This window comes from Myotis yumanensis, unplaced genomic scaffold, assembly GCF_028538775.1.
Source record: "Myotis yumanensis isolate MYYU_CA2020_CCGP unplaced genomic scaffold, mMyoYum1.0.hap1 SCAF_1, whole genome shotgun sequence".
In the NCBI taxonomy this organism is placed as follows: Eukaryota; Metazoa; Chordata; class Mammalia; order Chiroptera; family Vespertilionidae; genus Myotis; species Myotis yumanensis.
This window is the reverse complement of record NW_027223752.1, coordinates 165,619,253-165,634,319: the sequence shown is the minus strand read 5'-3', so window position 1 is coordinate 165,634,319 and position 15,067 is coordinate 165,619,253. Positions and strand designations below refer to the sequence as shown.

The following is a 15,067-nucleotide window of genomic DNA, read 5'->3' as shown; positions in this document are numbered from 1 at the left end:
TCCAGGATGTAAGCCCTTTGTGAAAACCAAATTCATAATCAAGTACCACACACTCACAAATCACTATTACCATGATTTTCTTAAACTTACTACAACAGTAAGACTTTGCACAGGACATGGTTTCTTTTCTAAGAGACAATGGAATTTGTGAAACTAAACTTATTGCTGTTTTTTTTTGTTTGTTTGTTTTGTTCCCAGAATGAGACAAATTTGGCAAATTAGCCATTAATCTATCAGAAGGCAAAATAATACAGAAAAAATAAAAACTTTGTAATCACACAGACACGTGTGACCTGCCTTTACTGGCTATGCAGTTGCTTAATCTTTCTGAACTTCAATTTCCCTTTATGCCAATTTGGGTTAACAGACAGTACTGCCTCTTTGGTTTTTGAATAATAGTAAGGCAAATGATGCAAAGAATTCAGCGAAGTGCTTAATGTATGAGTTAGACTGTACAAAAAGCATAAAAATTCTTCCCCTCCCTGCACCTATGCCCTTTCTGTGGGCTGCTCTTAAAGGTGAGCCTACTTGCACTTAGGTGACCCTGTACCTGATAGGTCAGAGTTGGTGAACGTGACATAAGCAGAGGCTTGAAAACCACTTGCATCCTGGGGCTTGCCCTCTTGCTGCTTTGGAGCAACTTGCAACTGCCCTCGCATGAGTGAGCCAAGTGAACCTGCTGGATTATCAGACATATGAATGAGGCCACTGATCAGCAGCTGATCACAAATGTATAACCAAGCCCAGCCATGTCCAGCAGAAGAATCGCACAGCTGAGCCAATCCAAAATGCCGACTCACAGAATTGTGAGCTAATAGTTGCTGTTTTAAGCCACTAAATGTTTAGATGGCTTGCTACACAGCAACATATTAACGATCTATTCACATCATATACATGTACAGTGGAATTCGTGTTATTTGTGGTGGTTGTGTCCTTATAAAATTACCACAAAACTAGTGAAAATGGAACCACTGCTTCTAAGGGAAAGGTTCTTATGAGGCTTTGATCAAACATTTTTTGTTAGCAGATCAATATATAACATTTTATGTGTGTTTCTGTTTAAAGACACCTCATTTAATATATATTGTTGATTAATTAGCATAGAACTCATGCCCAACAGCACTATATCATGTCAGAATGAAGCTTATCTAACATGTATTTTCTCTGTAAGGCACTTCTCAACCTTCCTACACTTAGGAACATTAGTCAGCACTTAAGCATTGTGCTTGGGGGTCGTTTTAAACAGCACAATCACCAACAAAAAGCAAAAAATATGAAAAATGTGGCATTAAATAGACCCTGAAAATTACACTTGTTTACAATATGAGAGTTGAAATAACAAGGCAGAGGGCCACCTTATTCGAACTCAGAGCAAACATGTATGTTGGGTGTACCTCTAATTTTTTGCCACTCTGAATGATCGTGAAAGTGATTTTGAAGTTACACATACATTTTAGCAAGTAGGCAAAATTGTAAACATGGAATCCATGCATAATGAGGAACAACTGTATATAATTATATGGCTATAACTTCATCAACATCAAATACTTTTATGGCGTACTGATTTAAAATAAAAGATTTTGCTTGAAAGTAATTCTAGTCCTCAGAAGGCATTTAATGAAAAGATTAAATGTGCCTTATGAACTTTAACACTGTGACCATCCATATTTGGCAAGATATTCTTCTAAACCCAAACTGGGAGATATTTTAGTTTAAATTCAAAGAACTAGCTATGTGCAGAACACTCTGGCCAAGCCACATGATCATTCTTTGAATTTCTGGAATACATCAAGTTCTTCCTTCCTCAGGGTATTTATACACAGATTCTGCTCCTCTCTGCTGGGAACGCTCTTCACGATTTCCATGCTTGCCTCTCTCTCAACCTGTAAGTCTTAAACTTAATTATTGTCTTCTCAAAGAAGTATTCTCTCATCATTCCTTACCTCCAAAAATAAGTAGGTTTGATTGTTAATGCATTTCTTATCTGTGTCCCCAACTAAGCTTCACTAAGACAGGAACCACTTTTGCCTTTAGCTGCTAAGCAATCAACAGGCTGATAATAAATATTTTATTATTAGAAAAATAATAAAAATTATTTTATATTTCATTGATTCTAATGGTGTTAAAATGTGCAACTCTGAAACTGATGTGTTTTATAATCAAAGGCATCTTCTTGTCTCTATTACTTGAATAAGTGACAGTGATATAGCAGTTATGGCCTGCGCATGGGTGAACTTGTTATTCTTGGTAGAATGACTGGACACTGCAACTCCTCAATGTTTCAGTCAACAAACCATTCAAAAAATTTGAAGAAGAAGTATTTGTTCTATGCAGTTACAAAGAAACATTTTGTCTAATAAGAAAGAACTGATTCACAGTCTATTTGACATTGTGTGGTTTTGCTTTTTTCTTAGTGGTACATAAAAGAATGGTGCTTATGATTGATAACGCGTCAGGATCAATGAAATATGACAGCTGTCTAAATTATTATTAAATGCTTACTATGATCCTTTTATCTAATACTGAGAAAATGTTTTAGTTATTAAAATAATATTACATTGGACATCCCTAAAGTCAAGGGTCCAGAAGGGGACAACTTTGTTGTTGCCCCATGCTGTCCATTTTCTTTCCCTTCTTGTGCTCACTTATATAAGACATCCCATCCACCAATTAGCTCTTGTACACAATCCTTTCTACTACGCTAACTTGCCACATGACCTCAGGGTTTTGGATTAGTGTTTAGAAGCACAGTCTTTATCTCAAACCATACTTTATTATTAAGGTAGCATTTCTTTACAATGGAAACAGTGATGGACTAGAAGATGACCCTGGTTTATAGAACCAGCCCTTTACCATTTATTTGTATTGATGAGCACAAGATTCTTTATCTGTACACACACAAAATAATGTTGCCCCTACTTACTTCATAGGACTATCAGGTGAAGTAAGTGAACACACAATGTGAAATCATTTTGAAAATTGTTCAAATAATAGAAGTCAATGTTGGTAATGGTGACAGCAGCACATGCCTTTTATTGCCATCATTCTCCTAGCACCTATCAAGAGCCAGCCCATGTAGGAGTTGTTCCCACACATTCTCTATTTTCTCTTTCTCCCAACTATGCATGTATAGTCCCAGAGGTTTTAGCAAAAACAATTAAAAAAATAAAAGTTCAGTATATTTATACAATGGCTGTTAAAAAGCAAGATTAGAAAGAAGACCAAATTTGGTATGACTCTAGTTTGAGATGGTAAGAGAAACATTAGTTCAGTGCCAAATTATAAATTTGATAGAAAAAAAGAAAAATCAGTATTTAAATTTTTTGATTTTTATGTATCTATCCTTGTCTCATGTTATCAATTCCAAACATCTTCATATTTACTAGTAGCAGATAAAGTCTGCTGCTGGTCTCTTAAAATTTGATGAGTCAAAACACAAACAAAAACCCCTAAGAAACCATCCATATACAAGCCACAAAACAAGAAATTCACAATGGTATAAAAATTACTAGAAAAATGCTATGAAACTACAATCAACTCTTTCCTGGCATGGAAGAGAAGTGGGGGTGGTAGTGGGGGGGGGGCACAGAGGGTGATCATCTATGCAAAAGAAAGTAGTTACTACATACATCAAATACAGATAAAAATATTTTTTTAAAAAAGTACTGTTTAGCCCTGCTGGGTATGGCTCAGTGGTTGAGCATCAACCCATGAACTATTCCCAGTAAGGGCACATGCCGGGTTGCGGGCTCGATCCCCAGTGTGGGGCATGCAGGAGGCAGCAGGTCAATGATTCTCTCTCATCACTGCTGTTTCTCTCTCTCTCCCTTCTTCTCTGAAATCAATAAAAATATATGAGAAACATCAGTGATGAGAATCACTGACTCGCTGCCTCTTGCACAACCACTCCGGTGATTGAGCCCCCAACCTGGGCATGTGCCTCGACTGGGAATCAAACTATGACTTCCTGTTTCATAAGTTGATGCTCAACCACTGAGCAATGCCTGCCGGGCAAATTTTTTTTTTAAAGTACTGTTTTTAACTCTAAAATTAGTTGAACTTCATTTAAGTTTTCAGGAAAGGTAACTCACGAAGTCACAATGTCTCAGGGATGAATGCCACTTGTATTCCATTTGTATGACTTGGCAAATAAATAGTTTTGACAAAGAAAAGGCTAAATGTGACTGCTTCTATTAAAGCCACATGATAAATAAGACTGGAATTGACTCTCTCCAATTCCAAATGCTAAATCAGATAATTTCCCTGCTCAAAGGCTCCCTGTCACAATTAGAATAAAATCCCAACTTCTCGCTTATAGCTCTTTTTGAATTTGTCCAGCAGGACTTCCGGCTTTTACTGGAAGGCCCTTTACCAAAGACCCTAAAAAAAAAAAAAAAATCAAAAAAAAAAATCCAACTTCTTACTATAACCTATGAAGTCCTGTATCACCCTGCTCCACCCCTGCACTGCTCCTCTTCTCACACCACACTGGACGTTTTAATTTTCCGCAAACTTGCCAAGCTGATTCCCAGTACTCTTCAATGACCTGAAATACTCTCCCTCCTTCCACCTCTTCTCATGGCTTATTCTCTCATTTTCTTCAGATCTTCCATGCCACTTCCTCAGAGAGGTCCTCTGTGATCAACAACATGCTATCTACTGGCCTCCCTATCACTTTCATGCCCTGTTTTATCTACATTGCACCCATTCCTACCTATCATTATATTATTTACTAGAGGCCCGATGCTCGAAATTCATGCAAGAGTAGGCCTTCCTTCCCCCCGGCTACCACGGCATCCCTCTGGCACCTGGGACCCGGGCTTCCCTCACAGTCCCGGCTTCATCCAGAAGGACGTCCGTTCTAGTTAGCATATTATGCTTTTACTAGAGACCCAGTGCACGAAATTCGCGCACTGGAGGGGGGTGTCCCTCAGCCCAGCCTACACCCTCTCCAATCTGGGACATCCCTCTCACAATTCGGGACTGCTGGCTCCTAATCACTTGCCTGTCTGCCTGCCTGATAGCCCCCTAACCACTCCTGCTGGCCTGATTGACACCTAACTGCTCCTCTGCCAGCCCAATTGCTCCCAATGGCTTGATGGCCCCCAACTGCCCTCCCCTGCTGGCCTGGTCACCCCCAACTGCCCTCCCCTGCTAGCCTGGTTGCCCCCAACTACCCTCCCCTGCCAACCTGATCGCCCACAACTGCCCTCCCCTGCCGGCTATCTTGTGGCAGCCATCTTGTGATGACATGCGGGCACAAGGGCCACCTAGGCTTTTATTAGTATAAATTATTATAGATTTGATTAGCTTTTTTTTTTTTTTTTTTTTTGCCTCATCTACTAAAATGTAAGCTTTCTGAGGTCCAGGACTATATCATCTAGACTGTATTTCCAGTATCTAAAATAACAGCTAACCTAGAGGAGACCCTTACTACTTGTTGAGCAAAAGCTCTTAATTACCATGCTATACTGCCTACTGTCGTGGCTAAAGCCATGGATGCAAGAAATGCCATTGAGGAAATTACAAAGTGAGAAGAGCAGAGAACCAAGGGCAGACATTTTGGGACACACCAAAGTTTAACCCTTTGCACTCCGAACCATTCTGGACATTGGCTACCAGCTACTCGATGCTACTTTGCTGCGGAAACGTGCATATACAGACCCTCGTATTATTTAGTATAATTTTGGAACCAAGTAACGTATTATAATGATATTGGACTTATATGAATTGGGTGACATTGAGGAATGTATATTTGCAAAAAAACCAATATTTTATTGTTTATAATTTTGTACAGTATGATAAGTTTTGTAACACTCCCCAATATGCATTGCAGGCTGATTAGTGCATGTTTGACAGTAATAAGTGGTTTGACGCCTGCCACCAGGTGTTTTCCTGTTAGAACACACAATGCAGTCCCGTTTTCTTTGTCCCACATCGGGAATATGTAGTTTATTGTTTAATCTATTGTCCGCAGAAGATGTGGATGGACGCGTTCTCGATACACAAAAATCGCCCTTTAATTGGTCAACGAGTGTCTTGACAAACTTGTGGTGTGTCATTGGCGTTTCATTACTTGTTTGTTTTTCGATGCGATACATTATGTATGAGTTTATCACACACATTTCCAACCCCCCAAAAAATAACTTCCTCTACCATTTGAGCGATTTACGGAGGAAACAATACGTCGAAGCGTATTGATCCGCACGATCTGCACCACCCATATTTGCCGTATATTCTAACACCATTTCAGGCTTACTGACTGTTACGATATGTCCACCGCGTAATGTTCTCTGGGTAGATTATAGGTTTGTGTTATAATAATTGGTGAGCATGGTAATAATTCTTTTATCTTTCCATGCAAGAAGCGTAGTATTATTCTTTCTGTATGCAACTGTTTCTTTCCAATTTCTTCTTTGGCATAATTGTTTGTCTCTTTTATTATGCTGTCTACTAATTCTTCAGTAAAATATAATGTGAAATAGTCTATGGGCTCTTTTATGTTACTCGGGACTTGTGGTCCGGCTATTTCTTCGTGTAAATCAAAATTTATCGTGGCTGGAGGAACGTCCGATTCGGTAACATCTTCCCACTCTTCACTTGACGATACGTTGTCATGTTGCCGTGTGTTTTCTTCAGTACTACTATTATCACTTTCGTTATCTATGCGAACAATTCATCGCCTTCTAGGTTGAACGATATCACTATCACTGCTGTCATTTTGTTCTACAGTTAGTCTTTCTAACGTGTCTGTATAGACGTCTATCTGGAGCTCATCTTCACTACTACTTGTGTCATGAGACTCATTCGTGGTTGGACGCTTTGCCATTGTTCTAATAAAAAATATGAATAAATGCATGGGTTGAAAATTTCTAATTGTTATTACTAACTGACAAGATGATATTTACCAAAATAGCTTTCACCAAACAATTTATTCACTAAGAAAAGAATCACTTTTACGATTTTCTCCTCGTTAGATCTATGTGCACTGCTCGAAGCTTCAAACCAAAATGAGCTCAGCTTTGAAAATCTTTTCCTCCAGATGTAGATTTGTTTATTTGTAATTATATATCTCACTATACAGTGCGCGCTATGTTCGAAAACCGACCTTTCTTCTACAAACTCCCCTTATCGCTCTTTTCAAGTGGCGTCGCGAAGTGCTCAGACCGTCGTGAGCACGCATCTCACGTTCTCGTCCAACACAAAACCCGCTGACATTTCTTGTATATATCTTAGTAATTTTACGATATTTTGATTTAATTTCTTGTGCTATTTCAAGATAAAACTTCAGGGAAACATGCATGTCTCAAAAAGTTGCGTTGAAATAACTCAATTCCCCATAATCACTAATAAACTGCAATGTCCCCTGAGAGGGGACATCCGAGTGATATGCTAGAATTCCGATGTCCTCTGAGAGGGGACAGCGGAGTGCAAAGGGTTAAAGTAGTGGCAGAAGAGGAGGCTGAGAGAGAGAATGAGACAGAATAGCCAGTAAGTTGAAAGAAAACCAGAAGAGAAAGTATAAGAAATAGAGTTTCAACAAGTGGGGGGTATTCAATGATGTCAATGATTAGAAAACATCACATATACCAACAAAGTGTTAGGATCCATGATAAGTGCTATGAAATAAATAGGAAAAATAGAAAATAACAACAGGGACAACCACATCAAAATTATAACTAAACTAAAGAGCAACCATTATTCAGAACCACCTGAAAACTAGCTGAACCATAACTAGGGATAAAAAGAAGAAACCACATTGAGACTGGTAGGAGGGGACACATTGACTGGGATGGTCCCACACCCACATGTGGTGGATAAAAATCAGGAGGGATGTCTCGGCTTCAGAAATCCCCGCTGATGAGGGAAGGGTCGCAGCCCCACACTAAGGCCCCCCACACCGAGCTTCCAGTGCCAGGAAGAGAAGTCCCCATAACTTCTGGCTGTGAAAACCAGCAGATATTGTAGCTGAGTGAGATAGAGTGCTGTCCCAGGTAGTTTGTCTCAAAGGGCTTGCACATTGACTTGCTCCCTCTGAGTTCTAGCACTGGGGTAGCAGCTTGAAAGGCACCAGGGACATATGGAGAGGAATGGAATTATCTGGCATCAGGGCAAGAGCTGGAGGGGCAGTTTTTTCCCAGACAGAAGTGCTGACAGAGGCCATGGTTCCTTTTCTGAGCTCTGCCTCCATAGAACTGATAGGCGGGTGCCATATGTGAGTCTCCATCAACCTGGCTACACTTTTTGACCAGCCCTGGTAATTCCCTGAGATGCTGCCCCACCCAACCTGTGGGCCTATCCCAGCTGTTTCCAGTGACTTTTCCATACAAATGGCCTGTCTTGGCTCATGCTTCAAACTTCCCTAAAATCTCTCAAACAAGTAGCATCTGGCCTTGGTGTGTCCCATATCTCTCACCAAGTGACCCCAGGAGTGGAACTAGTGGCAACTAGCCATGGTTCACAGCTTGGCCTCTTCTGGGCATCTCTAAGCCCAGCACAAGTAGCAGCCATCTGCAGATTAGTCTGTAGCTCATGCCAGATGGCCCTTGCAGAACACAGGTGGTGGTTGACCTTGGCTTGCACCTCTCAGGAAGTCCCAGAGCCAGCTTACCCAGTGGACAGCTTCAGATCAAGTCAGAGTACAACCCAATCACATCCACAAGTGACACAATCAAGGGGCAGATTCAGAGGGTACCAGAGCCCTGCTGAAATAAGTCCTGTTTCATAGGGTGAGCTCCTGCAGAGCAGATCCTCCTCTGTGGTCAAGGCCAGCCCTTACAACTATTTGCCCTGGGAGTAAATCCCTCCCATTGATGTGCCAATAGCAATCAAGGCTCAATTACAAGAGGAAGGTATGCATAGTCCACACAGGGGCGTACACCTGAAGTGCCCAACTTGGATGATTGGGGAGTCTGTGCCAGTGGACCCTACAGAACACCTACTATTAAGGCCACTCTACCAAACATGGGAGATGTAGCAGCTCTTCCTAACACATAAAAACAAGCACAGGGAAGCTGCCAAAATGAGGAGACAAAGAAACATGTCTCAAAAGAACAGAGTAAAACTTTAGAAAAAGAACTAAAAAAAAAAAAAAAAAAAAGGAGATAAGTAATCTACTAGATGCAGAGTTCAAAACACTGGTTATAAGTATGCCCAATTAACATAGGGGAAGAATAGATGAATTTAGTGAGAACTTCAACAGAGAGATAGGAAACATAAAAATGGAACTAGAAAACATTAAAAAAAACACCCAACAGTCAGAAATTAAGAATACATTAAGTAAAATGAACACATTATAGGGAATCAATAATGGAGTAAAGAAGAGGATCAAATCAGATATTTGGAAGATAAGGAAGTAGAAGCAAAAAAACCCAATTAGAACAGCAAAAAGAAAAAAGAATCCAAAAAATATAATAGTATGAAGAGCTTCTGGGAAAACTTCAAGCATATTAACTTTCACATCATGGGAGTGCCAGAAGAGAGGGAGAGAAAGAGAGAGAGACAGATAGGTAGGGAGAGGGAATATATATATATATATATATATATATATAGAGAGAGAGAGAGAGAGAGAGAGAATGCGCATGTGCGCAAGGAATAGAACACCCATTTGAAAAAAATAATGACAGAAAACTTCCTTAACCTGGTGAAGGAAATAGACATACAAGCAGTGCAGAAAGTCCCAAATAAGATTAACCCAAAGAAGTTCACACCAAAACACATCATCATTAAAATGCCAAAGATTAAAGACAAAGTGAAAAACTTAAGAGCAGCAAGAGAAAAGCAGTTAGTTACCTACAAGGGAGTCCCCATAAGACTGTTACCTGATTTCTCAACAGAAACTTTGCAAGCCAGAAGAAATTGGCACAAAATATTCAAAGTGATGAAAAGCAAAGACCTAAAAATGAGATTACTCTACCCAACAAATCTATCATTTAGAATTGAAGGACATATAAAGAGCTTCTTAGACAAGAAAAAGCTAAAGGAGTTCATCATCACCAAATCAGTATTACATGAAATGTTAAAGGGTCTTCTTTAAGAAGAAAAAGATAAAAATATGAATAATAAAAGGATAATAAATACATATCTATAAACAACTGAATCTAAAAACCAAAATAAACAAACAAGCAGAACAGAAACAGACTCATAGATGCAGAGAACATTTTGACAGTAGCTGGATGGGAGGCAGGTTGGGTGGGGGATGGGTGAAAAAGGTGAAGGGATTAAGAAGTACAAATTATACTTACAGAATAGTCACAGGGATGCAAAATATAGCATAGGAAATATAGTCATTAATATAATAACTATGTATGGTGTAAGATGGGTACTAGATTTATGGGGATGATCATTTAGTAAGTTATATAATGTCCAATCACTGGGTAGTACACCTGAAACATATAATATTGTATGTCAACTGTAATTAAAAAATAAAAAATCAATTAAAAGAAAAGAAGTAGGAAGGTAAAGTGACACCTTCTTAGAGTGAAGAAACTATCTGAACACTGATTAATTATGCAGAGATCTGAATAATTAGGATAGCTGGTCAGAGACAAACTAGGAGAACAGTATTCTCCGTTCATGGAGCATCATGTGAAACAGCCACATAATATAATGAGTCTGCATGTTTCGGGCACTGAAAGAATTCCAGTGTGGCAAGAGCAGAGTAAGTGAGGGGAAGATAAAACAAGATAAACTGGATAGGCAGATAGGGCTTTATGGGTCATGGTCAGGAGTTAAGATATTATTTAAAGGTTAATGGGAAGTCTGAATGTTTTAAAGAGTTTGATATGCTTTTAAAAAAGATTACCCCAGCAGCTGAGTAAAGTGGTGATCTGAATAGACAGCTTGTCTAGTGGTGGAGACAAAAGCTGGAGGAGAATAAGGATAAAAAATGTACACAAAATAAAGACAGTCTCTCTCTCTCTCTCTCTCTCTCTCTCTCTCTCTCACACGCGCGTGCGCACACACACACACACACTCACCCAACAAATATTTATTACCATCTATGTACAACAGGTAACACAGATGTAAGTAAACAAAAGATAAGGTTTTTTTCCTCATGGACTTTAAATGCTGAGAGGGCACATAGGCAACAAATAATACAAAAGATAATTCATAGTGATGAAGTGCTAGGAAGATCATAAAACAGGATGACGCATTTGGGAAGGGAAAGGGCTACTTTAGATGATAGAACAGTCACTGAGGAAGTGATGTTTCAGCTGAGAACAGATTCATGAAAAACTATAGCCAGAGGATGATCTTTTGAAGAAGCATTTCAGGGAAAAGAGAGCAAGACCAAGATCCTGCTGTGGGAACAGCCTTGTACAGTTGGTGAATGGAGGAAAAGCGGTATAGAGAAGGTGGTGAGAGGCATGCATGTGTGGGAGCTGGCCTTATCTTCAATGCTGTGCCCAAAGATTCTAGAGTGTGTCTGAGTACAATGGGAAACCACTAGTGAGTTTTAAGCAGGGAAGCTTGTTAGAAGAAAGGGAAAGATTGAGGAAGGTAGGTAAGAAAGCTAAGGAAAGGTCTCAAAATGCTCACTGTGCACATAAAGAAGATAAACTATTAGATAAAAGAAGTTGCTTATTCCACTAATGAGAACAAAAAAATAACAGTAGCTCAGTTGGCGTGGCTCAGTAGTTGAGCATCGACCCATAAATCCAGGAGGTTCTGGTTCCATTCCCAGTCAGAGCACATGCCCAGGTTATGGGCTCGATCCCCAGTAGGGGGAGTGCAGGAAGCAGCCGATGGATGAATCTCTCATCGTTGATGTTTCTCTCTCTCGCTCTCCCCCTTCCTCTCTCTGAAATCAATTAAAAGATTTTTTTAAGTAATATGAAGCTTAAAATGACTGTCCAGATTTTAAGACAGTCATACCTGATAGAAAATCAATGATTATCAATATGATATAAATTTTTAAATTATAAATAAAAATTAAAAAATCACTACGCATACATGATCAGCATTATTATCCAACTTCTACACATTGAAGCAAACAAGCCAGACAAAGGCCACTGTAGTTAGGAAAGTGGATTGAGCAAGGCTGTTAATTGTTGGGGTAATATATTCTATTTTGCACTGTCACTACCATAAAAATAAACTAAAAAAATTACAAGTACAGTTAGGTTGTTTGATGCTATATTTTCATATTGCACATACTCCTAGATACAGAGTAACATGTACTTTTAACCAAACCTTTATTCTAATGCAAGATTGTCCCAGTGCCCTAAATGACCTTGACAAAATTCTGGAAAAAAAATATCTCAAGACCTGGGGCTCTAAAGCTATTTTAGAATTAGCTCTGAATAATTGTCCTACAATATGAGTTTCTTGATTAATTGCTTAAGATAAGGTCTCCTTTGCCTTGCTGGCCTCCAGTGGCTCCCTCTAGTTCCCATAATCACTTTTGTCTCATTCTTCTAAACCCTGGAAGGCTAAGAAAAAAAATCAGAGATACACCAATTCTATTACTTGAGGATTAGCTAAAAGATAACCCTTTGTATTCCATTACTGACCATTATTTGAGTAATTATTCAATAACTATCTTACATTTGAAAGATGCACTAATTGTTTTCGGTGTATCACTCCTTTGTGTCAGACAAGTTATGAATGTTAGTTACTTAACACTGCAAATCAATATTTGGGCCACATGAGAAATATGACTAGTAATTTTTACTAATTGCATTTTCCTTTGATTTCTTTTTCTACATAAAAATTAAAGCTGAAACATGAATAGTCTGTTGAAGGTCTTATTGACTGACTAGAAAATTAGGACTCTATTTTTTACCAGATTTATGTCTTACAAGAGTCAAATTTCTGCATAATTTAGAAAGAAAATTGGCAGGAGATGGCTGTTCCATCTAATTTCAGCAAAATTAGTATTCAGCCACCTAAATTTTTGGCAGTATTCCCATATGTTTATCCAAAGCAATAAGTAGACAGAAAATAAAAGAAAATTGATAATCATTCCTAAATAAGGTAGATTCTCTCTCTCTCTCTCTCTCTCTCTCTCACACACACACACACACTTAAAAAATGAGTGAATAATTTTTAAAGTATATTTCATGAATGAAATCATGGTTTATATTCTCCCCTTAATATGAATTGCAGATAGAACAGAAAACTCACCCCATTTTCAAAGTACCAAGAACCTTATGATATTAAGGTGACTTAAAAATGGTTTACAAAGGAGTAATTTTTATTTTTCATTACTTATTCTCCAAATAAAGCAAATCCGTTACACCAAATTCTTTTTTTTAATGTTTTTATTGATTTTTTTTTTAAAGGGAGAAGGATAGAAATACAGAAATATCGATGAGAGAGAAACATCATCAATAGGCTGCCTCCAGCACATCCCCTACTGGGGATTGAGCCTGCAACCCGGGCATGTGCCCTGACTGGGAATCAGACTAGTGACCTCTTTGTTAATGGGTCAATGCTCAACTACTGAGCCATACCGGCCAGGCCGGTACACCAATTCTTGACTATCTCTGTTAATAGGTGGAAATGATAGAGACAATTATTCCAAATTCATTAGTAATTGCTTTGAAATGCATCCTAGCAGAAAGCTGAAAATCCACATAACTAATTTTTGCTTACCTTAGTTCCCCCTAGAACTCTCACTGGTACAGAAGAAAAAAGCCAAGAGGCTCAAATTGTGCATTTAATATTTACTGACCATCTACATCTGTAAGCCTTGAGCTTGGAGAAAACTGAGAAGTAGTTCTTCTTCAAGGTCATATTAACTTTGTGTCTGGTAATGTCCCAGTTTGGTGGCTCTCAGACACTCCTGACAGCTAGAATGGAAATGGCATTAACAGTGAAGAATGGTATAGGGTTTGGAAGCCATGTGAAAAAGGTCAGCAAAAGAGGGGCTTCCATTGAAGAGAAACAATAAATTTAGGCTGTTATTACCATTCTGTATAAGGGCCTCCCTCTCTTGCCTATTTCATCATCCTTCAAGATGCAGCTTAATAAAGAGAAGACAAGCCACAGACTGAGAGGAAATAATTGCCAAAGATATATCTAATAAAGGACTGTTAACCAAAATATACAGAGAACTCTTAAAAAATCAACAAGAAAACAACCTGATTAAAAAATGGGCCAAAGACGTGAACAAACCTCACCAAAGAGGATATACAGATGACAAATAAGCATATGAAAAGATGCTCAATATTACATGTAATTAGGAAAATTGAAAATGTGAGACAACTACACACCTATTAGAATGGCCAAAATCTAAAACAATGAAAAATGTGGAGCAACAGGAACTCTCATTCATTGTTGGTGGGAATGCAAAATCAGTGCTGGGTACAGTCAGTTTGGAACACAGTTTGGTGGTTTCTTATAAAACAAAACATACTCTGTCCATACGATCTATCAGTCATACTCCTTGGCATTTACCCAAAGGAGTTGGAAACTCACATCTACACAAAAACCTGAACATATAAACAGCTTTATTCTTTTTTTTAAGGTTTTAAAAAATATATATGTTTTATTGATTTTTTACAGAGAGGAAAGGAGAGGGATAGAGAGTAAGAAACATCGATCAGCTGCCTCCTGTACACCCCCTACTGGGGATGTGCCCACAACCAAGGTACATGCCCTTGACCAGAATCGAACCTGGGACCCTTCAGTCCGCAGGCCGATGCTCTATCCACTGAGCCAAACCAGTTAGGGCAACAGTTTTATTCTTAATTGTCAAAATTTGGAGGCAACCAAGATGTCCTTTAGTGGTGAATAGGTAAATAAACTGTAGTACATCCAGGTAATAAAATATTAAATGCACTAGAGGCCCAATGCACAAAATTCGTGCACTGTCAGGGTCCCTAGCAGCTGCTGGCCACCAGCCCGTGCCTCCCTCCCTTCCCCCGGTCGGTCCCGCCCCCTGGTCGAACTCCCGGACAACTCCCAGTCGAGGGGACAATTTGCCTACTATGCTTGTATTATATAGGATAGTATTACTAAGTGGAAAAAAGTCAGTCTGAAAAGGCTACATACTATATGATTCCAAACATACAACATTTTGGAGAAGGCAAAGCTATGGAGACAACTAAGTAGATAAGTG

General features: G+C 38.9%; 1 protein-coding gene and 1 non-coding gene across 3 annotated transcripts in view; one reads left to right on the top strand and one right to left on the bottom strand.

Moving 5' to 3' along the window:
• Positions 1-15,067, bottom strand: part of TAF3 (TATA-box binding protein associated factor 3) — a 177,726-nt gene that overhangs the window by 57,373 nt on the left and 105,286 nt on the right. The window lies entirely within an intron of this gene.
• Positions 4,309-4,369, top strand: LOC139000621 (U7 small nuclear RNA). Its single transcript, XR_011469647.1, has one exon. It is a non-coding gene; the product is annotated as a U7 small nuclear RNA (small nuclear RNA).